The sequence below is a fragment of the Oryctolagus cuniculus genome, chromosome 2, assembly GCF_964237555.1.
Source record: "Oryctolagus cuniculus chromosome 2, mOryCun1.1, whole genome shotgun sequence".
NCBI lineage: Eukaryota > Metazoa > Chordata > Mammalia > Lagomorpha > Leporidae > Oryctolagus > Oryctolagus cuniculus.
Genome location: NC_091433.1, coordinates 74,746,021 through 74,770,711, shown reverse-complemented (window position 1 = coordinate 74,770,711; position 24,691 = coordinate 74,746,021). Strand labels below are relative to the sequence as shown.

General features: G+C 36.4%; 1 long non-coding RNA gene across 1 annotated transcript in view; it reads left to right on the top strand.

Moving 5' to 3' along the window:
- LOC127487647 (uncharacterized) overlaps positions 1-21,715 on the top strand; it is an 86,783-nt gene extending 65,068 nt beyond the window's left edge. Inside the window, exons 2-4 of the long non-coding RNA XR_007914696.2 lie at positions 15,955-16,059; positions 16,685-16,864; positions 21,095-21,715. This is a non-coding gene — a long non-coding RNA (uncharacterized lncRNA). The remainder of the gene's footprint in view (positions 1-15,954; positions 16,060-16,684; positions 16,865-21,094) is intronic.
- Positions 21,716-24,691: the final 2,976 nt, after the last annotated feature.

Here is a 24,691-nt window from a genome sequence, read left to right as displayed (position 1 = left end):
GCCCGGCACACCGTGCTGATCCGATGGCAGGAGCCAGGTACTTCTCCTGGTCTCCCATGGGGTGCAGGGCCCAAGCACTTGGGCCATCTTCCACTGCACTCCCGGGCCACAGCAGAGAGCTGGCCTGGAAGAGGGGCAACCGGGACAGAATCCAGCGCCCCGACTAGGACTAGAACCTTGTAGCCGGTGCCGCAAGGCGGAGGATTAGCCTAGTGAGCCGCGGCGCCGGCCCAAGTGGTTATCTTAATAGATGCAGAGAAGGCTTTTGATAAATTACAACACCCTTTCATGATGAAAACTCTAAGCAAATTGGGTATGGAAGGAACATTCCTCAACACAATCATGGCAATTTATGACAAACCCACAGCCAGCATCCTATTGAATGGGGAAAAGTTGGAAGTATTCCCACTGAGGTCTGGAACCAGACAAGGATGCCCACTCTCACCATTACTATTCAATACAGTTCTGTAAGTTTTAGCAAGAGCCATTAGACAAGAAAAAGAAGTCAAAGTGATACATATTGGGAAGGAGGAAATCAAATTATCCTTATTTGCAAATGACATGATTCTATATATAGGGGATCTAAAATATTCCACTAAGAAACTATTGGATCTCATAGAAGAGTTTGGTAAAGTGGCAGGATATAAAATCAACACACAAAAATCAACAGACTCTGTATATACAAACAATGCCACATATGAGAAAGAACTTATAAGATCAATCTCATTCACAATAGCTACAAAAAAAATCTAAAACCTTGGAATAAATTTAACCTAGGATGTCAAGGATCCCTATGATGAGAATTACAAAACATTAAAGAAAGAAATAGAAGAAGATACAAAAAATGGAAAAATCTTCCATGTTTATGGATTGGAAGAATCAATATAATCAAAATGTCTCTAATATCAAAAAATTTATAGATTAAATGTAAATACCAATCAAAAATACCATGAACATTCTTCTCAGATGTAGAAAAAATGATGTTGAAATTTTTATAGAAACACAGGAAACCCTGAATAGTTAAAGCAATCTTATATAACAAAAACAAAGCCAGAGACATCACAGATTTCAAGACATACTACAAGGTAGTTATTATCAAAACAGCCTGATACTGCTACAAAAACAGAAGGATAGACCAATGAAATAGAATAGAAATGCCAGAAGTCAATCCAAGCATCTACAACCAACTTATCTTTGACAACCACAAGTCATAGGTTGCAAAGAATTATTTTTCAAGTTTAATGGTACATTTTTCTATTATGTATTGAATCAGTTAATGTACATTCAATCAGAATAAAGGCATATGTGTAATAAATGTTAAAAAAAAAAAGAAAGCTAAAATCAATCTCTGGAGCAAAGATAGTCTCTTCAACAAATGGTGCTGGGAAAACCGGATTGCCACATGCAGAAGTATTAAGCAAGAGCCCTACCTTACACCTTACATAAAAATCTTCTCAACATGTATTAAAGACTTAAATCTATGAACAGATACAATCAAAATATTAGAAAACACTTGGTAAACCCTGCAAGATATTGGCATAGGCAAAATGTTCTTGGAAAGGACCCCAGAGGCACAGGGAATCAAAGCCAAAGTTGAAAAATGAAATTACATCAAATTGAGAAGCTTCTGTACTTCAAAAGAAACAATCAGGAACTTGAAGAGGTAACCAACAGAATGGGCCAAAATATTTGCAAACTACTCAACTGATAAAGGATTAATAACCAGGATATGTAAGGAGATCATGAAACTCAGCAGCAAAAAATGAACAACCCAGTTAATAAATGGGCAACAGACTTAACTAGATATATTTCAAAAGAGGAAATCCAAATGGCCAACAGACAAGTGAAAAAATACTCAGGATTACTAGCTGTCAGGGAAATGCAAATCAAAACCACAATGAGATTCACCTCACCCCCATAAGAATGACTTTGATACAAAAATTAAAAAAAATAATAAAAGCTGGTGAAGATGTGGGGGAAAAGGTACCATAATCCACTGTTTGTGTGAATTTCAACTGGCAAAGCCAGCATGGAAGACAGTATGGAGATAACTCCTAAATCTGAATATAGAATATATGACCCAGCCATCCCACTTCTGGGCATTTATCCTAAGGAAATCAAAGAGTTAATCTGTGCTCCCATGTTTATAGCAGCTCAATTCACAATAACTAAGACATGGAATCAACCCAAATGCATGTCATCCAAGGACTGGATAAAGACATTATATAATATGTACACTATGGAATATTACACAGCAGTAAAATTAAATGAAATCCAGTCATTTACAACAAAATGGAGGAATCTGGAAAACATCATACTTAGTGAAACAAGCCAGTTCCAAAGGGACAAATACCATATGTTCTCCCTGACCCATGATAACTAATAGAGCACCTAGAAGGCAATCTATAGAAGTGAAATTGACACTTTGAGAAGCAATGACTTTGACAGCCCTTGTCTTGACTACTGAGGAAGTTTTCTTTTTTTAAAAATACTATTTGTTGAATTCTTTACTTAACCTAGAATTAATCATACATGCATAAAGTTAATTGAAAATGAATTCTAGTTAAAAATAAGAGTAGGAATGAGAGGGAAGTGGAAGTGGGGTGGGAATGGGGGTGGGAGGGTGGGCAAAGTTGGAATAATCACCATGTTCCTAAAGTTGTAGTTAGAAAGTGTATGATGTTTGTAACTGTAAAGTCATATAATTCTGTATATATTCCTACATATTTACTTTTTTTTTTTTTTGGACAGGCAAAGTGGACAGTGAGAGAGAGAGATAGAGAGAAAGGTCTTCCTTTGCCGTTGGTTCACCCTCCAATGGCCACTGTGGCCGGCGTGCTGCGGCTGGCACATCACGCTGATCTGAAGCCAGGAGCCAGGTGCTTCCCGTGGTCTCCCATGGGGTGCAGGGCCCAAGCACTTGGGCCATCCTCCACTGTACTCCCTGGCCACAGCAGAGAGCTGGCCTGGAAGAGGGGCAACCGGGACAGAATCTGGTACCCCGACTGGGTCTAGAACCTGGTGTGCTGGCGCCACAGGCAGAGGATTAGCCTATTGAGCCATGGCGCTGGCCCAGACTTACTTTTAAGGGTACAGTTTAAAAACTTGCCATGGGACCCCAAATCCTCTTAGGCTGGGAGCAAAAATAGCATTTTAAATGTTAACATGAGCATAGGGATAAGATTAAGTGTTAAAATAATCATATATATATGATTAAGTGTTCAGTAATAATGATAGAATTTTAAAAGAATGAGGGCTTCAACATGGGATGCAGTCCATACAACAGACTCAGAATGATAATTGCTTTAAGAAGAACTCTGACCTCAGAATCAGCCCTTAAAGCATTTTGGTCTGGCTGAAATGCCTACGAAAGAATTTCAGAAATGGAAAGCCAAGACACTGTGGGAAAAACTGTCCTACATGAAGGACCTCTATGGGTCTGACCACAGTGGGAAGAAGTGGTCATCAAAGAAGGAAATACTTTTCTCTGAAGGAGGGATGGCCTGATTTGCTGATATTTGCTGATAAGGCCATCAGCATCAGCAAATATGAATCAATATGATGGAGATGGGCAAGGAAGAAAAGAGCTTGGTAATTATGACATGAGAATGAGATACCAGTCTAACCCTACTCCGGGGAGTGAAATAGTCAGGATGTGATTGTGGAGAAGAAAGAAGGAAGCAGATTCTCGAATCCAGGATGACAAGTCCACTCACATAGAGGACTTGATTGACATGTCTCTAAGAATCTAGGTAAAACATCACTATCAAAACAGATAATTTTAAAGGTCCAGATTGGATAAAAGTTTATAAAGATCACAATATTCACATACAAAAAGTTCACTAAAGATAGATTGGTTAGTGTGATTAATCTAGAAAGCTATCTATGAGCATCATTTTGCAGCCTAGAAAAGTGTCTGGTCTTTTAAATCTCATGACATGGCACTCGATTCAAACTAACCTTGCAGATCAAGAGACTGGAGGAATAAATAGTGGGTAAAGAAGATCTTGTGATCAGATTTAAAGAGGAACACGTTATTGTTTCATAGAAATAAATCAAACACTTGGTTCTCATTCCTTCTTTTTTTTTTTTTTTTTTTTTTTGTTTCCCTGAAGAGTTCATATCACTCAGCTTTCAGTTTGGCTGACAGTTCCTCTGCTACCATTAGTTCATTTTCACACTGCCTTATCATTGAAGTTCTTTGAGTTATCAGTATGTAGCCACTGTTGCTATCCTAGTAACAGCTTATGAGACTGGGGCTGAGGGTTGAGACTTAGGAATATAGAAATACATACCTTAAACACAGAAGCAATTTTAGGGAGAGTAGAATGCTTCAAAGAAAACTGGGCAGGAGTTGGCAATGTGGTTCAGTGTGTTAAGTCACTACTTGCAATGCCAGCATCCAACATCAGAGTGCTTGTTTGGGTCCTGGCTGCTTCATTTCCAATCTAGCTTCCTGCTATTGCATCTGGGAAGGTAGTGGATCTTGGCTTGGGCCCTTGGCATCCATGTGGGAGGCCCAGATGGTGTTGCTGTCTCCTGGCTTCAACCATCTGGGGAGTGAACCAGTGAATGAAATCTCTCCCTCTCTTCCCCTCCCTTCTCCCCCTTTCTCCCCTTCTCCATCTCTCCCTCTCTCCCCTCTCCTTATCTCCTCAACTCTTCCTCTCTCTCCTCTTTCTCCCTCTCTTCTTACCCTTTCTCCTACTCCTCCTCTCTTGCTTTCTCCCCTCACTCTCTGCTTGCCTCCCCTCCCTCTCCCCTTCTCCCTCTTCCTATCCCTTCTCGACACTCTGCCTTTCAAATAAATAAATAAATCTTTAAAAATGAAAACTGGGCAATTTCTCAGCATTTTGAGGTACATAACATAGAATTTTTAAAGCTTATTTGATGTAAATTTAGTAAACATCAGACTTCTTCATATTTAAGCATAAATACAAAGATTGCAAGCACACCATATTCCATTATTTTATATCTTTCTAATGAATGTGAGCAACTGACACACTGAAAGAACTGTGTTGCCACTGACAAAAAGAGTAGACATAGAGATAAAAAATTATGAATTAACTTTGGGCCTGGTGATGACTGTTCAGTATGTATATCTAATAGACAAAAAGAAAAATGGAGTGATGATGTAGGATAATTTGTGTTAGAAATTGTCATGTAAAGATCTTCAGGAAAAAGTCAATTGAAATTTTTAGTTTGAACGTGGTTGATCATCAACATTTTTATGATAGTATATATTACTGATTTGTTGTGTGCTTGGTGTTGTCATGAGTACTTAACATGTTGTTTTTTAGTCTTTAGTTTAAACATATGCTAAATGTACAAATACGGAAGTTTAGAAAATTTGAGTCACTTTCCCAAGGCTCCCCAGTTGCTAGAACATGGATTCCATGCCATTAACTTCAAATGCAAAGGTTATCTCACCCTACTGTTCGATCACCTAAGAGAGAATACAGACAGAAAAAGAAAAAAAAAAGAAAAAAAAAGAAGAAAAAGAACTGATGCAAGCAGGGGAAGAAGAGTGAGAAACAGCAACAGGAAAGAATTCACTGAATTCATAGGAAAACCAGGAAATTTATTATCATGAAAGGGTTGAGATTACAATGTTTTGAAAAAGAAAGGGTTGTCAACAGTATTTAATGTTTTAAGGTAGCCAAGGAGGATAAAATATACATTTCTTTAAGTTCTACTGTATGTCTCCATTATTCTAAGAAATCTGCATTCCTTATATGATCAAACCCTCTTAACAACCCAAAAGGAAAAAGATATAATCGTTTTTTGACCCTTGAGGAAAAGGCAGCTTGAAGCAATTAAGAAATTCACCCATAGTAAATCATCTAGTAATGAGAAGATTTAGAGAGTGAAATACTTGTCATTCTGCCTTCAAAATACATGTTACTAAAACTAACATTTAAAAAATATGTTTTGCGGGCTGGCATAGTGGCACAGTGGGTTAAGCCCTGGCCTCCAGGGCCAGCATCCCATACTAATGCTAGTTCTAATCCCGGCTGCTCCACTTCTGATCCAGCTCCCTGGGAAGGCAGCAGAGGATGGCCTGGGTTCTTGGGCCCCTGCATGCACGTGGGAGACCTGGAAGAAGCTTGTGGTTCCTGGCTTTGGAGTGGCCCAGCTCCAGCCAGTGTGGCTATTTGGGGAGTGAACCAGTGAATGGAAGACTTCTCTCTCACTGTATCTCTATCTCTCTCTGTAACTGTATCTTTCAAATAAATAAAATACATCACATATATGTATAAACATACATATATATACACATATATTTTAAGAAACTTTTATGGCTAAAGTGTGGAGCATGAATTTTATAAGGCTATGGAGACTGAGTTACTAGAATGCTCTCATTTGCAGCTCTTTCAAAGTCAGTCTCAGACTGTGCAGCTGCCTCACCTGATCTACGTGAAATGGGACAGCAGAGTGAAAACCAAAGGCATGAACATTTGCTTTGGAACTCTCTGTGGACTTGGCAGAGGACTTGTCTGACTTCACAATTTGCCTTTGCCCTCTCTACTCCTTCATCCTGCTACTCCTTAAAGTATCGATCCTCACTAAACACCTCCCCTCCTCAGACTTGTCTCAGAGCTTTCTTTCCAGAGAATTTGACCTAAAAGCAAGTTGGGAAAAGGAGAGGAAGACAAACCTATTAGACTACAGTGGTCCTAGAATCAATTCAAAGCCATTGACTAACACAGGTGGCTCCAGGAGTAGGAATAAAGAGGCTGCTGGAAAAACTGTTATGAAGGAGAGGCAGAACAAATAGAAGTCAGGGTGTCTGTAAAACTTCATTTCTAAATTCTAGCACCTTGGAGAAAAGCAGAGACAAGATTAGACAACATGAATAAGTGGTGGAAATAGAGGTTATTATGAGAGTCTGTCATGGAGTACTGCCAAGAAAAACTTTTTAAAAGTTTTATTTCCTTTGTTGACTGCTAAGTAAAAACCGACATGAGATGTTCATCACTCTTTTCAGAGACTGATGGAGCATGTGCTCAGAGGTGAACTTCACATACAATTTCACGTATCATTGTACTACTTCAATAGAAGTTCTTTTTAAACAGCTTTCCAGATTTTTCCTTAGAGCTGACTTTCCTGTATAAATTATTATTGTACTTTCATTTGCCTCTTTAAAATACCTCTGATGTACTCTATTTTTAATTTGCAGAAAATTGGCAAAATTGAATGTTCCTAAAATCCGTTGATTGTGTAGCTTGAATCTAATCATTTGCCTCATTCTTACCACTCAGCCATTGCGTTTGACAAGTGATTAAAAATGAGCTTTTAAAGGGTGTAGAGATCTTTCATTCCCCAAATCCTCTGTGATTGACATTGAGGATCAGAAGAGGAAATTTAAGCACAGCTGACTAAATGAGACTATTTCACTTTTTAAGTTTATACTTATGAAAGGCAATCACAATTATGTTCTATACCAGGGACATATATTTTGTGCTACTTATTCTCTGAAGAAATGAAGGCCATTGATCTTGCTTCTGTTACCAACAGGAATTACGTTGTGGCTGCCCCAAATCACTACAATTACATATTTGACATTCTGGTGATTGTATCATTGATGACTTAATAATGTAAATAATGACTTAATAATGCAAACTTTCTTTAAATGTGTAACCTTTTTGTTAAGTCAATATGGGAAACATCACTCTGGTGAAAATTCACAGCACTCTTGATTCCTTATTTTTGTAATTTTTAAATTATTTTTAACAATTTTATTTATATAAGATGAACATATTTCACATAAATAGATTTAGGAGCATTGTGGTACTTCTTATGGTACCCTCCCTCCCACTATGCTACAACACGCCTTCCTCCTACCTTCCTTATTTTTCCTTTTAATTTTTACAAGGACATACTTTCAGTTTATTTTATATTCATAACATTAACCATCCATTAAGTATTCAACAATTAGTAAGAATAAAACACTGTTTTACAACAGTAGAGACAAGGGCTGTAGACAATAACCAATTCTCAAAATGTCAATTTCACTCACATACATTACTTATTATTTATTAATTACTACAGATTAGGGGAAACATACAGTATTTGTCTTGCTGATTGGCTTATGTTACTAAGTATAATGGGTTCTAGTTCCATTCATTTTATTGCAAAAGACAGGATTTCATTCTTTTTTTGAACTGAGTAGTATTCAATAATGTATATATACCACAATTAATGCAGTCATCACTTGATGAGCATCTTGGTTGATTCAATGTCTTAGCAATTGTGAAATGAGCTGCAATAAGCAAGGGGGTACAGATTTCCTATGTTGATTTCATTTTGTATTTATTTTTAGACATTTGTGGGAATACTTGCTGGTTTTCTCCACCAATGGGTTTCATCTTTTAACTATGCCTCTGTGGCTTTGTGGAGTGTCTGCTCATTTAATGAATACCCAGTGGCTTGTGCTGGGTGGGGCCAGGGAGCTCTGGTCAATACTCAAGGGTGTGGTGGGAATCCAGGCTGACACCCAAGTTGGGCCTGGTAAAGCTCCTCTATTGTCAGCAGGTGGAAGGGTATGATCATGCCTGTTGGTGCAATCACAATCTCACTTCCTGTCTACTAAGTGGTCAATAGCCCACAGTGGGTATACCCCTCACCCATGCTGTGCATCAGTCACACACAAAGGATCTGGGCAGTCCTCACTGTGAGCACAGAACCCTCTGCAACGACCCACCACAGGCAGTCAGGGAGCTTAGTGCATCTGTTGTCAGACACAGTGATTGCCCAGAGGCATCTTTGATTCTCAACACTATTTTCTTTTCTTCCTTTTAAAAAAATTTTGTTAATGTATTTTTAATTTACATTATATTCAAAGGCCTAATGTTCCACTAAATTAAAAGTTCACCAAATAAAACTACCATTGGCAGAAATATGGGAAGGGCTATAATCAATAATCAAAGAAAAGATATCTATTTCTCTCATATACTATAAATTTAAAATATTCATAAGGCATTAAAAGTATAGTAGTATAAAATTCTTAACAATTTATTTGACTAAGATCTAAAACAGTTTGACAAACATGATATTTGCAGGAAAACTGGTAAACAAAGGAATTTCATTTTTATTTTAAAAATTAGCTTCTTTGTGTAAGGGAGAGTTTTCAGTAATTATCTTTCTGTGTTCCACTTATTTCATTCAACATGACCGTATTTTCTTATCCCCCATCATCAAGCATCGTCAATGGTTTTTTTGAATTTCTATTTAAATGTAATTTAGCATTCTTCCAGCTGTAATGTCAGTAGACTGGACAGCAATCATTATCTTTAATTTAACCTTAGTCCTTTTTCTATTTGGCAACACTAAACATATGTTTTGCTTCTTGTTCTCATGCTTTAATATCATTAAATTTAAAAATACTTCAATATTTCCATTCTGCCTCTTCTTTCCATTTTCCTGGTTCTGTTGCATTCCCTCTAAATCATTTGTCTCCATCATCTACTCTTCCTCCATCATTACCTCTAGGTAGATCATTGCTAATCTATATTTGCATCTGAGTTTTAGACCTCATTTTAGCAGCCACAAGCATATCTACTAAACTGCCCCACTGACCTTTTACAATTTGATTACTCCATAAATTTCTTTATTCCATACAAGCAAATGATTTATTTTAAGATGGTAATGAGGTTTCTGATATTTCAATTAGTTTGAATACCTTTCATGGTTGGTACATAGGACTGAAACTTAATAAAACTTAAGTTCACTGAACTCAACTGAATTTAGTAATGTTGCCTCTAGCTATGGTCTAAATGTATATCTATCATGTAAAGATGATGTTAAGTGGTAAGGGTAGCTATTGTGATTCTTCTTCCATGCAAAAGTCACAGTGTCAGCATCTGAGAGAGGATGGCATTCTCCACAACCTGCACTTATTCTTGACAAAAGGCAAAAGTGATCTTCCCTTCTAATCCTATTATTTTCATTTTTGTTGCAAGCATTCTTGTTAGTCAACTGGTCTGATATCTGACAAAACTCCTGCTAGAGGACATGATTCAGAATTCTTTCCATGTACCTCACTCCCTCTATAGATCCCCCAAATGATTAATGGTATCTTCTATAACCTTCTGATAGGATCCCATAAGTAAAGGAATATAGGTACTGTCATTGCAGAGCATTTTCACTTTAAATCTGATTAATTTCAATATTCTATTACATAATTTTTTTAGGTGCTCATTAGCAAAACATACCACATTTGGTTCCTGGGAATAATCAAGAATTATTCTGAAGAATTTGCCAAAAGTGGTATAGAATAAGTAGTCATCTTATAAATAGTCACAAATCTATCCATGTTGGCTAAATTTTGGCCTCTGTCAACTGATATTTTATGTGCGTAGATTCCAGAAAACCAATATTTCTGGGTTATCAGTTGACTTCTGTATCCTTGTGGACTTTATGTGCCTAAAATTAGTTCAACAGAAGACTATAGTACTAATCTTCCATCCACCCTCACCTTCATGATTTTAGAAAGAAGATGACTTTTTCAAAGTTAGACTGGTTAAAAAAACACCTAATTGTTATTACTGTCTATAAACAGAAAAGCTAATGGTATTAGTAGTTAATCAAAGACTTGGATCCTAGATTTATCCCTTGTCATAACTACTATCTGTTTCACATTTCAAAAATTATCTGTCCTTTCTACTCCTCATTTTAGGTGTGACCAATTTTTCACCTGTAGGTTTTTTTTAGAAGGATTAAAAGAAAATGCATATAAAACATTAATAGGATATTTCAAATAGTGTTGGCTTTTAATAAATGTTACTTGTTATTGTGAAAGATATTATCATCTTCATCATCTCAAATTCAGTCAAGAAGATGAAGATGTTAGCTAAAGAAATTACAAGTGGAATACGATTAAAACAAAGAAGGACGGGATATGATCAGCTCTATTGCCCAAATCAGTTTGATGGGGAAACAGAATTCAGAAATGTCACGTAAAGAGTAACTTGTCCAGCCGGCACCATGGCCGGCGGCCATTGGAGGGTGAACCAACGGCAAAGGAAGACCTTTCTCTCTGTTTCTCTCTCTCTCACTGTCCACTCTGCCTGTCAAAACAAACAAACAAACAAAAAAAAAGAGTAACTTGTCCATTTATTTCTGCCAGGCTCAGGATATACCATTCCTTGGATACTCCACTCATTCATTCAAAAAATATTGTTTAGCACTTCTATATGGCCAGACATTGTTCTAGGCTCTGACAGTAAAGGAATGAAGAAATCAGACAAGAACCTCTATACCCAGGAAGTTTGTGTTCTAATAAGATTATACCATCTATAAGTGGTTTCTTCTTCTTCTTCTTCTTCTTTTTTTTTTTTTTTTTATTTGACAGGTAGAGTTATAGACAGTGAGAGAGAGAGAGAGAGACAGAGAGAAAGGTCTTCCTTCTGTTGCTTCACTCCCCAAATGGCCTCCACAGCCAGAACTATGCCCATCCGAAGCCAGGAGCCTAGTGCTTCCTCCTGGTCTCCCATGCGGGTGCAGGCGCCCAAGCACTTGGGCCATCCTCCACTGACCTCTTGGGCCACAGCAGAGAGCTGGACTGGAAGAGGAACAGCCGGGACTACAATCCGGCACCCATATGGGATGCCGGCGCCACAGGCAGAGGATTAACCAAGTGAGCCATGGAGCCAGCCCCCTGTGAGTGGTTTCTAAAAAGTTTATGGATAATACATATTTGAAAAATCTATGTGCTGATTTTGATTTTTTCCCAAAATAAATATATGTCTTTTAATACAATTTTCCAAAAACTTTTGGAAGTATCCTTATACAATAAATTTTATAATGTAATAAATTCTGGATGGAACTCAAATAGGGTGGGTATACCAAATAAGCACTGTAGGAAAGCAGTGTGGGGGATGGGGTTAAATAAGGTGGTCAGAGTAGGTCTTACTGAGAAAACTTACAGACTAAAATCTTTGTACGAATAGGTTTTTGGTTCCCAGGAGTGGAAAGGCTATGATTCATGGAAGTCATATTTTAGAGTTGCCAGGAAAGTATCCATTTTTTTTTTCCAAAATAGGTTTATCATTTTAAATTCCTACTAGAAGTAAAGGGCAAATTCTAGTTCTTTCACATCCTCACTGACACTTGGTATTGTTGATTGCTATAATTTTATCTTTTCTAACCTCATTATAATTTTAACTGGCATTTCTTGTGGATAATGCATTTTAGGTATGCTTACTCATTTGTGTACTCTCTTCTATGAAGAATTCAATTTTTCAGTCCATGTTGAAATTCATTATCTTCTTATTAAATTGCAAGAAACATTTATATATTCTGGATATAAACCTTATATTAGGCATGTGTTTCAAGTATTTTCTCTCAATCTACAGCTTGCCTTTTCATTTTCACAATGGTGTCATAGATCAATTTTTTAAAAAAAATCTGGATAAGTTTGTAGTATTTTTTTATATATTTAGTGTAGTAGAGATATAGTGGTGGTTTTCTCTTTAATGAAAGCTTTGCCAGAGAGGGCATCCAGCCTAGCAGTTGAGGTAGCCAAGTTTCACATCAGAGAGCCTGGATTCTATTCCAAGTTCTGGTTCCTGACTCCAGCTTCCTACTAGTGCAAAACCTGGGCAACAGCAATGACTGCTCATGTAACTGGGCTCCTTCTCACCTCATGGACACTCATATTGTGCCCCAGATCATGGCTGTGGCCCAAGCAGGACCCTGGTGTTTGTGAGCATCTGGGGAATGAACCAGTGGATGGAGATGTGCTTGCTTGCTCTTGTCCTTTCTCTCTCTCTGAAATTTAAAAGTGAAGGGAAGTTCTCTCTCTCTTGAATAAACATCTCTCCTGTGGCCTTAGTTCTGCTCTGAAGGGGAAAAAAAGCTTGGTCTGTGTCAAGTGTGAAAATATTTCTCTTGTATTTTCTATTAAAAGTTTTATAAGTTTTATGTCTTACATTTGGGTCTATGATCTTTTGCAACTTAATTTTTGTATGATGTGAGGTAAGGGTTGAGATATATCTATATCTATATAGCTATATCTATATCTATTCACTTGACATAGCATTTGTTTGAAGACATTTCTTTTACATTTCTGTGTTTGTTGAGTATCAGTTGACCAAATATGTGTGGGTTTATATCTGGATCCTCTATGTTGTTCTATTGATCTACATGTTTAATTCTTAAGAAATAGCAAACTTTTAAACTACTCTAGCTTGATAATTAACTTGAAAATCAGATAGAGTTTTTCTCCACCTATTTTATTAAAAATGTTGCTTTGAGTATTCTAGGTCCTTTCTACTTTCACATGAGCTTTAGCATTACTAAGTCAATTTCTTAAAACATTCTGGAGCTGGAGCTACAGATCTAATTGAGAATTGTCATTCAAATGAGTCTTCCAATATTAAATATTCCAGTCAAAAGATTATACTTGATATTTTTGTGATATTTTCACATCATGTGACCTTACTCAATTAACTTATTAGATATAGTTATTGTTTAACCCCTAGGATTTGCTACTTGCATAATGAAATATTCTGTAAATAGAAAGCTTTCTTCTCTTTATGCCTTTATGCCTTTTATTTCTCTCCAGGTTTCTCCCTCACCACCTTCCTATATTGATAGTTAGGAGCTCTAATATGATAATGAGTAGAAGATGAATTGTTACTTTGTTTCTCATATGGGGGAAACAACTCAGTCTTTCAAGATTTGAGGAAGTTGACTACTATTCCTAGTTTGTTGAGAGTTTCTGTCTTACTATTAAACAGTATCACATACTTTTCCTACATTTACTGAAAAGATCATATGATGTTTCTCATTTGTTCCATTAATATGCTGTAACACATAGATGAGTTTTTAAATATTTATTTACTTATGTGAGACGGAGGATGGGAGAGAGAGCACGAGAAAGCGCAAATTCACATCCACCTGGTGGCTCTCTCCCCAGATGCTAACTGGGGCTGAGCTGGGCCAAAGCTGGGTTGTTGGCTAGCAAGAACCCAATTACTTGCACCATCATAGCTTCTCTCCAGGGTCCAAATTAGCAGAGAGCTGATGTCAGGAACTGCAGCATTGTATCAAATGCAGGTACTCTGATATGGGATGCAGGCATTTTTAGCGGGTGTTTTAACTGCTAGGCTAAATGCCAGTATCAAATTGATGAAAAACCTTGTACTACTTGGACAAACACTACTTCCTCATACGGTATTATACAATCATGAGCTGCACAATGACATTTTGGTCACTGACAGATTGCCTATGGGATGATAGTCCCTGAAGACTGTAATTAAGTTGAGAACTTCCTATCATCTAGTAATGTCAGGGCCCTCACAATATAACGTCTTAGAGTAATGCATTTCTCAGGTGTTGGTGATGCTGGCGTAAACAAACCTGTTTCCCTGCAAGTTGTTTAAAATACAGAATATAAAATTTCATATAATATGTAGCACTTGATAATGATAATAAAATATTGTTACTGGTTTATGTATTTACTACAGTATTCATTTATTATTGATTTAGTGTAATCTTTCTACTCATAAAAGATTACTGTAAAAGAATATTGCATGATATGCCTGTAGCAGCCTCTTTATACATCTTGGGTTAACCACATATCTTGATTGCACCAAGAAGCCAAATGGAGTGACTGACCTACACAATCCAAGTTTGTAAAAATGCGCTCTATTTGTTTGCACAATGGCAAAATTACCTAGTGATGCATTCTCAGAACTTAACCCTATTGCTAAGTGACAGATGACTACATGTGTGGGGATTCAATTTATTAACATTTTGTTAAAAATTTCTACATCTATATTCATGAATGATATTTGTAATTATTTTATTGTTATATATTTATTTGATTTGGGTATTAGGGTTATGATGAACTTTTACAAAAGGAATAGAAAAGTGATAACAACTTTTCTATTTCCTGAAATTTTCTATGAAATCAGTATCATTTGTTCCTTGAATATTTAAAACATGTGACCTGGAATTTTCCTTTGGGAAGAATTTAAATATTAAATTCAACTTTGTACTCTCAAGTTCTTTGGAATATTTAAACCCATTCAAATTCAAAATCACAACACTGTCCTGTGAAGTTGTATATAGATGTAATAGATTACAACATAATTATAAACACAAAGAAGGAAAATTGGTTTCTAGATGTATTCAGCTATTTGCCATTTTGGTTGCTGTTGCCAAAACAGATGAATATTTGCATATTTTTCTCAGATATCTGAAGAATTGTCAGGTTACCTTTAATCTGAAGAATTTCTTTATCATTTTTTGGTAGAGTACATGTGCCAGTGATTTAATCTCATTTTTCCTTCATTGGAAGATTCACATTTACCTCTATCCCTGGAGAATATTTTCAATGGGTATATAATTTTTGGTTGATAATTTTTTGTGTGTTTTAGTATTTGAAGATGTTGTTTCACTGTTTTCTGGCTTTCCAGATTTTCATTGTGAAGTTTCAGTCTTTTAAGGCATTGTTCCATTTGTAATGTGTCTCTTTTTATGTACTTGAGGTTTACTTTTTCTTTTTGTTTCTTAGAAGATTAATTATAATGTGTCTAGACAAGCTTCCTTTCAATCAATCCTGTATTTTGTTTACTGATCTGTAATACATACATACGTATATAAAATATATACAAATATAAAACTTGTGTATAATTTTGAAGTCTTCTTCTATTATTTCTTCAATATTTTCCCCTCCAATTTCAGCCCTGTACACAGAATTAGGTTAGCCTCTTGTGCATTTTCCCCCTGTCCTTTACTCTCAAAGTAAAATGAAATCTTTTAGATCTTTCATCTGCCTGTCTAAGTGCTCTTCTCTCTGATTGAAACCCCTTAGAGCTCTAGAGGCACTGGGCCAGGTTGCTTCTCTAAGTTTTGACTTCCCTCTTCTATTTGCCCCTCCAGAAGTTTTATTTTCCTTATCTTCATCTGTGTAATTTTGTTCAGAAATTTTAATGTATTTTCCAGAATGATGACATTGGAGGGCTTGTAGCAGCAAAATGGAACTGAATTCCCAAATTCTACTTTGGAAGGATCATTCTAGTTGCATTGCTGAAAATAAAGTACATGAAGGTAAGGTGGAAGACTTGTTGGGTTGCAATTATACACACATTTAAGTGAAAGGTGATGGTAATTTAACAGGCTGATAGCACTGAATGTAATAATACATAGTCATTTTCTAGATATACTTTGAAATCCAACAGAAATCTCTTGGAAATCAGATATAGAGTGTGAGAAAGAGAGAGAGAGAGAGAGAGAGAGAGAGAGATCAGTTATAACTCTAAGAATTTTGGTTTGAGTGGCTGGAAGGTTTAGTCATGACCTAAAATAGGAATAAGTATAAGTAGAAAAAAAAACAGGGATTATCAGATGTTTAGCTTTGACATATAATGGCTGAAGTACTTATTACATATCCAGGTACAGAGATCAAATTAGAAATTGTTACAGACAAGACATCAAATTGTAAATCTAGATTTCAGAGCCAGGAGACTGGACTAAAAGATTAGAGTTCATACTTTATAGATGCTATTAATAGTTCAGGCTCTGTAAGATTCCTTAGGGAAACCTTTTTCCAAACTTTGGTATTCAAGAGAACCACCTGCAGTGTTTGTTAAAAGTCAGATGGCTGAGACCCAGTCCCAGAGTTTCTGATTAATTAGGCCTGCAGAGGGATCTGAAAATTTGCATTTCTTACAAGTTTCCAGGTCATGCTGATGCTGCTGGTCTGAGAGTACTCTTGGAGAACTACAACCCTAGCAAACAAATGTAAATACAGAAGAGAAGACTTTCAAGGACTGACCTCTGGGGAACTTGTGTTAAGAGATCAGAGAAAAGACGAGGGCCAGGCTAAGAAGACAGAGCAGGATCATCCTGTGAGGTAGGGAAAAGATGTCCTTGTTTCAAGGCAGAGTGATTATCAGCTGCAGTTTGTTACTGAGAGATTAAATAAGAACTTGGAATTGACCACTGTGTGGGCCAAGATGGGGGTTATTGTAACCTCTCCAGAATTGGCTCCAACAGTGGGAAGTTGGGGCAAAAGATCAGTTTACTGTTTGCTGCAGCCAAATCAAACTGAAATTGGAGCATTCAACAAGTTGAAGAATCACTGCCCCATGTTAATACTATCTGAAAATATGCTCTGGACCACTAGCCATCAGGGAAATGAAAATCAAAATCATAATAAGATTTCACCTCACCCCAGTTAGAATGGCTCTCATACAGAAATTTAACAAACAATAAATGCTGGTGAGGATGTGGAGAAAAAGGTACCCCAGTCCACTGTTGTTGGCAATGTAAACTGGTACAGCTATTGTGGAAGACAGTATGGAGATACCTCAGAAATCTGAGACTAGATATACCATATGATCCAGCAATCCCACTCCCAGGAATTTATCCAAGGGAAATGAAATCAGCAGAAGAAAGTGTTATCTATACCACCATACTCATTGCAGCTTGATTCACAATACCTACGATATGGAATCAACCCAGCTGTCCATCAACCGATGACTGGATAAAGAGATTATGGCATATATACACTATGGAATACTACTTAATGATAAACAAAAATGAAATCCTATATTTTGCATCAAAATGCATGCAACTGGAAACCATTATACTCAGTGAAATAAGCTAGCCCCCCAAAGACAAGCATCATACGTTTTCCCTGATCTGTGGTAACTAATAGAGTATCTAAAATGTAATATATAGAAGTATAATTGACATGTTGAAATTCAATGATTGTTTACAGCCCTTGTCTCTACTGTTGAGGAACAGTGTTTTTTATCCCTCATACTATTTGTTGCTCTTTACTAACTGTAGGGTTAATCTTATGAGTATAAAGTAAATGAAAATATATCTGTAACAATTAAGAGTGGGAATAGGAGAGAGAGAGGAGGAAGAAGAGTGGGAGTGTGGGTGGGAGGGAGGGTATGATGGGAAGAATCACTAGGTCCCAAAATCTGTATATATGAAATGCATAAAATTTGTATACCTTAAATAAAATTCAAAATAAATAAATAAATATACATTTTAAAGAAGCAGAGGAGGAACTCAATCCCAGACACTCAGAAATGTAACGAGGACATTACAAGCAGCTGCTTAACCCGCTGCATCGCCATGCCTGCCCCTGTGTGACTGCTCTGAGGAGCATAATTAGTTTTCTCTGGTTGGTCCTGGCTGGGAGAATGAGGTAAAACACAGGGATGCTCTCAGGCCATGGCCAAATCCTGACCTTTATTGGCTGATTGCTTCATAGATTTTTTTTTTTTCTAATTCACATGTTCAATCTTTCCCTTTGAGCCCTTCACTCATTTCTGATATCAGCATCCTACTGTTCATTCTCTTATCCCTGAAGCTTTTTGCTGATATGGAGACGAATTAGAGGCTATGGGTATGCCCCTCTATATAAGCCTCCATGCTGATAGAGTACCACTGGGCTTTAGTATGAGTGTTCGTTAAATGAGCACACGATCTCTCAGGAAGCACTAACATTCTGTGATTCTAATTCATGTATGACTGAAAACTATAATTGCTGGAAGAATAATGCATTTTCTAAGACATAATAGAACTTTTATGAGATGTTAATAATAGAGGAAGTTGGGTTTGGTTCATAAATGGCAACCAATACACCATACTGGGGCTGGCACTGTGGCATAGCAGGTAAAGCCGCCACCTGCAGTGCTGGTATCCCATATGGGCGATGGTTTGAGTCTCGGCTGCTCCACTTCCTGTCCAGCTCTCAGCTATAGCCTGGGAAAGCAGTAGAAGACGGCCCAATCCTTGGGCCCCTGCACCTGCGTAGGAGACCTGGAGGAAGCTCTTGGCTCCTGGCTTTGGATCCCCGAAGCTCCAGCCATTGCAGCCAAGTGGGGAGTGAACCAATGGATGGAAGGCCTCTCTCTGTGTCTCCCTCAGTCTCTCCTTCTCTCTCTGTGTAACTCTGACTTTCAAATAAATAAATAAATCTTTAAAAAATACATCATAATTACATTACAAAGTTAACAATAGGTGTGTATTGGAATTCTTTGTGCAACTTCACAATTTTTGTTTTACAAGTTTAATACTATTCTGAAATAATAAATTTGAAAATACATATTAGAAAAATAACACAAATTGTTTCACAAAACTCTAGTGTTATATGTAATATTCACTGCTATTTTAAAACTGCATGGTTCCCATACAAGTAATTTTTTTACAGAATAAGAAATTTAACAAGTAAAAAGCAAAAAAGACCCTAGTTTAGTTGGAATATAGACACTGGCTATAAACAATAATTAAAAGGAAAAATGGCCATTTCATTCATATACATTACATTTTAAAGTAATCACAGATCATTAAAACTATTGCAGTATAACATGCTTAACCATTGGTTTCACAAAAGTATAAAATAAAGTTTTGCAAAACTATTTTTGCAGCAGTACTGAAACACACAGACATTTCTTTCTTTGTTTTTCTTAAATTTTAGCTCTCACATATAAGGGAGAACATGAAGTGCTTCTCTTTCTGGGTCCAGCTTATTTCATGCAACATGCTGTCCTCAAGTTGTGTCCATTTTTATGCAAATGGTAGAATTTCATTCTTTTTTATAGCTGAATAATATTCCTTTTTATATGTACCACTTTTTATTTATCCATTAATCTGATCATGGACACTTTGGTTAGTTAGTTGCAAATTTTGGCTATTCTGAATAGTGCCGCTCTAAACATAGTGGTGCACATATCTCTTTGATACATTGTGTTCAACTCTTTTGGGTATATACCCAGTAGTGGTATTGCTGTATCGTATCGTAAGTCTCTTTCCAGATTTTAAAGAAATTTTCCCACAGTTTTCCACAGTGACTGTAGTAATTTACATTCCCACCAAAAGTGCACATCCTTGCCTGCATTTGTTACTCTCTGTGTTTTAAATTTTATCCATTCTGACAGAGGTGAGGTGATATCTCACTGTGGTTTTGATTTGCATTTCCCTGATGGCTGGTGATGTTGATCATTGTTTCATATATTTGTGGGCAACTGTATTTCTTCTTTTGGGAACTGTCTATTGAAGTCATTTGCCCATTTCTCAACTGGATTGGTTGTATTTTTGTTGTTGAATTTTTAAGTTGCTGATATATTCAGGATATTATTCCATTGTCAGAATGGTGGTTTGCAAATATTTTTCCCATTCTGTTGGATGTCTCATCATTCTGTGGATCATTTCCATTGCTGTGCAAAAGCTTATGAGTGTGATATAGTCCCATTAGTTTAGTTTTGCTTTTGTTGCCTGTGCTTTGGGAGTCTTGTCCAAAAAGTTCTTCCCTACAGCAATGTCTTGGAGTGTTCCCCTACATTTTCTTCTAGCAACTTCACAGTCTCAGGTCTTAAATTTAGATCTCTGATCCATCTTGAGTTGATTGTTATTGTTATATATGGTGAGACGTACGGTTTTAATTTCATTCTTCTACATAAATATGTCCAGTTTTGCCAGCACCACTTGATCAGACTATCCTTACTCCACTGTATGGTCTGAGTATTTTCATCAAAAATCAGCTGGCCGGATGTATGTGGATTAATTTCTGGGCTCTCTATTCTGTTCTGTTGATCTATGTATGGGCTTTCAAGCCAGTACCAATGCTGTTTTAATTACTATAGCTTTGTAGTCTGCTTTGAAATCAGGTATTGTGATGCCTACAATTGGTTTTTCTTGTTCAGGCTTGCTTGGGCTATTTTGGGTCATCTGTGATTCTGAATGAATTTTAGGATTGCTTTTTCTAATTCTGTAAAGAATGCCATTTGTATCTTGATAGGGATTGCATTTATCTGTAGATCACTTTAGGTAGTACAGACATTTTAATGATATTGATTCTTCCACTACATGAGCAAGGGCTATCTTTCCTTTTTTTGTGTCCTTGGTGATTTCTTTCATCAATGCTTGATGTTTTCATTGCAGAGACCTTTCACTTCTTTGGTTAAATTTACTCCTAAATATTTTACTTTTTGTGGTTGTCGTGAATGGGATTTCTTTATTTCTCTCTTTGTGATTTCATCACTAATATACAAAAAGGTACTGTTTTTTGTATGTTTATTTTGTAACCTGTAACTTTACTGATTTGCTTTATCAATCCTAACAGCTTTTTGGTGGAGTGCTTAGGTTTTTCAATGTACAACATCATGTCATCTGCAACCATGGATGCTTTGACTTCCTCTCATTTCAATTTTGATGCCTTTTATACCAGCACTCCTGAAGAAAACCGGACATAAATGTGGAACAGCTTGGATGGAATGGGGTAAGTGTTACCTCCTATACCAAAAGGGGTTCAATGAGAAGTGTTTAGCATTTGAATTGGATTTTACTCTGCAGTATTTGAGACAGATTAAAAAGTCCTCATTTAATATCATGCAGATAAAATCCTGTGTTTGGGTGAATAGAAGCAAAAACAGCTTTCAGAAAACTCTGCAATAAGAGACTAGAATTCAGGCTTGAAACTGTTTCTAGATATCAGAAATGTGAGACAGGAAATATCTGCTCTTCTAAGGCACCTCTGCAGGCTCTGTCATTGGGTTTCATAGCAACCTCTGTAGATGCCTATATTCTCTTAAACCTTTTGTCTAATGCGCCAACTCACTTTACCACATAAAACATCTGACAGGACTCTAAGAGACATTGACTGAATCTTGTTTGTTTGTTTGTTTTCTGCAAGGCACTCTTGCAATTTTCCTAATAGCTGAATGTGCTACCCAGCTCTTAGTAAATAGTGAGCAATTTTTTTTCCACATCTTTGCTGGAGAAACTGAATTACAAAGTCACAATTGATTATTGCTTTTGCATCATAAAACAGTAAGATGTTAGTAAACAGGAAATATTTTCCCTAGATAAGAATCATAAGACATAGTGTAAGATAATGTCTACTATTTGACTTTTCAGTTGAGTGGTATGTCAGACACAGAAGGCTGGGACAATTTCTTGCCACTTATTTATATCTTGGTGGCAAACATGCCAGATGCTGGCTGCCTAACAAATTCACTAGGGCTGAAAACAGACTCTTTTGTTTTTCTTTCTTCATGTGTTAAGTCTTATTGTGCCATTTGTTTTGTCATTGGGGGAGGAAGGCAAGCTAAGCAAACAAATGTTGGAGTGAAAACAAACCACATGAATCCACTAAATATTTAAATGGCAGCTTCCCATATTGACAAAAGACATGACTAGGAAAAAAGCATCCACTTCTAGCAGAATGTGTGCCAACTTTGCAATGCACATTTCTCTTATCCATTTTCTCCAGGTTTTCACTAATTATTTTCTTACCTACCACTTCTGTTTTCTTTTTCCCTATTAATTATTGTATAGTGTTCTACTACGCATATGTGTGTGTACTACAATTCCACTGTGTATGTACTGTAACCTATTTAAACATTTTCCTATTAAAGATCATTTAAATTGTTTCTCAAATATATTCTGATCATTTTAATGCATGTTTGAGCTTCAAGGTGTGATAGAATGCTTGCAGTGGGAGTTCTAAATTGTGGATATTTGGAGTTTTGAATCATACCATAAAACTGCCCTGCACAGAGGCCTAAATGGCTATTTTCTCACCCTTATCTGAAGATGCACTGGCACCCATTTCAATCTTTGCCAGTCTAATAAGAAGAAATTTATCTTAGAGTAATTTAATTACATTTCTATAATTGGTAATAGGAAATATATTCTTATATGAGTGCTTTGTAATAGTAGTTGTAAATGTATTTCTTGGTTGTTTCATTTACCTTTTTTTGTTTGCATTATACGTTGTTATGCAAATATTTTAACTTTTTGTTAATTTATCAACCTTTCTGTATGCCAGGGTTTTGTGGAATCCACCAAGTGCCTATAATTCTGAGATTACGCAAACGTTTTCCAATTATTTCTCCTACTATTTCTCTAGTTTTGTTTTTTAAACTTAAATAACTTCTACACATACATAAGCATTTTTCAAAGGATGAAATACAAATGGCCGACACATGAAAAAAATGCTCAAGACAATTTCCCATCAGGGAAATGCAAGTAAAAACCATACTGAGGTTTCACCTTACCCTACTTAGAATGGCTTTCATCCAAAACTCAATAAAATAATAAATGCTGGCAAGGATGAGGGAAAAAGGAAACTTAATACACTGGTGGTGGGAATGTAAACTAGTATAACCATTATGGAAGACAGTCGGGAGATTCCTCAGAAATCTGAAAATAGGATACCATCCCATTCCTGAGAATTTACCTGAGAATTCACAATTTCTTAGACATGGAATCAATCCAGATGTCCATCAGTTAATGACTGGATAAAGGAAACATGGCATATATTCACTTTGGGATACTACTGAGTCATAAAAAGAATGAAACCCTGTCTCTTGCAACAAAATGGAAGCAACTAGAAATCATTTTGCTTAGTGAAATAAGCCAGTCCTCCAAACACAAATATATGTTTTCTCTGATATGTGGCAGTTAATATAGATTACAAAAAAATGTCTAAGAACAAAATGGACACCATGTGATTTGGTGATTGTTTTTAGCCCTTGTTTATACTCCCGTGGAACTGTGGTCTTCCTACTTTTTTTTTTTTACCGGTTGAATGTTATGGTTAGTGGTGCATTAAACCTGTGATTATAGATTGAACTGAAATTAAGTTTTGGCCAAAATTAAAGAATGTATAAGAAAGGAAGGAAGTGGGGGGTTGAGGTAGGGAAAGAAGGAGGGAGGATAGTATCATTATCTTATTAGAATTGTACCTATGAAATACATGAAATCTATTCTCTTTATATTAGTTAAATTTTTTTTAAAAAGATTTATAGCTCAAATTGTGAATTTTCAACCAATTTTTTTCCCCTAGGTGGCTACTATTACTCCTAACAATAGCTGGTACATGTTTCCTACTTTAGTCTAAAGAATTTTTCATATATTGAAAGTTTTATTTATTTATTTGAAGGCAAATTGACATAGGGAGAGACAGAGACAGAGATACCAATTCAGGCAGAGTGGTCTATCCACTGGTTTACTTGCCAAAGCCTACAATATCCAGAACTGGGCCAGGCCTAATGCAGGAACTAGAACCTTCACCCAGCTCTCCCAAGTGCGTGGCAGGGTCTCAACTATTTGGGTCATAATCCGATGCCTCTCAGAATGCACATTAGCAGGAAGCTGGATCAGAAGTGGAGGTGAGATTTAATGGAGTAGATTTGATGGATTTCATTGGAGTGATTTAACCAGCTGCATCGTAATAACTACCCCTAAAGAGTTACATCTACCTATAAGCACCTATGTGTATTTTAACTTACTGTTATACTTTTCAGTTCAATTTGTTTATCATGATGTTCACAGGATAGTTGCACTTTAAGTTAAATTTATCATTTTATAATTTATCATCTTGAACTATGCTCTCTACCCCTATAATTCCTTTCTTTGCCAAATTTTTTAATTCCTAAAAAATTATGTTGTAATCCTATGACATCAAGACGACTTCTTTCAGGACAAAACAACCTTCTTCCATCATCTCTTTTTCCAGGTTTTTGAGTGACAAAGTCTCCTGCAAATTCAGACTCATAGCTTGACCCATTTTTAGCTCCAGAAATTTGACCTATTTTTCAGTGAAAATTTTACTTTAAAAAATTAGGAGAGTAGAAGAAAAAAGCGAAAAATCTTAGATATGGTAAAGGAGAAACTCTCAGCCAAGGTAAAAAGTTTGGAAATTCCATGGATGCAA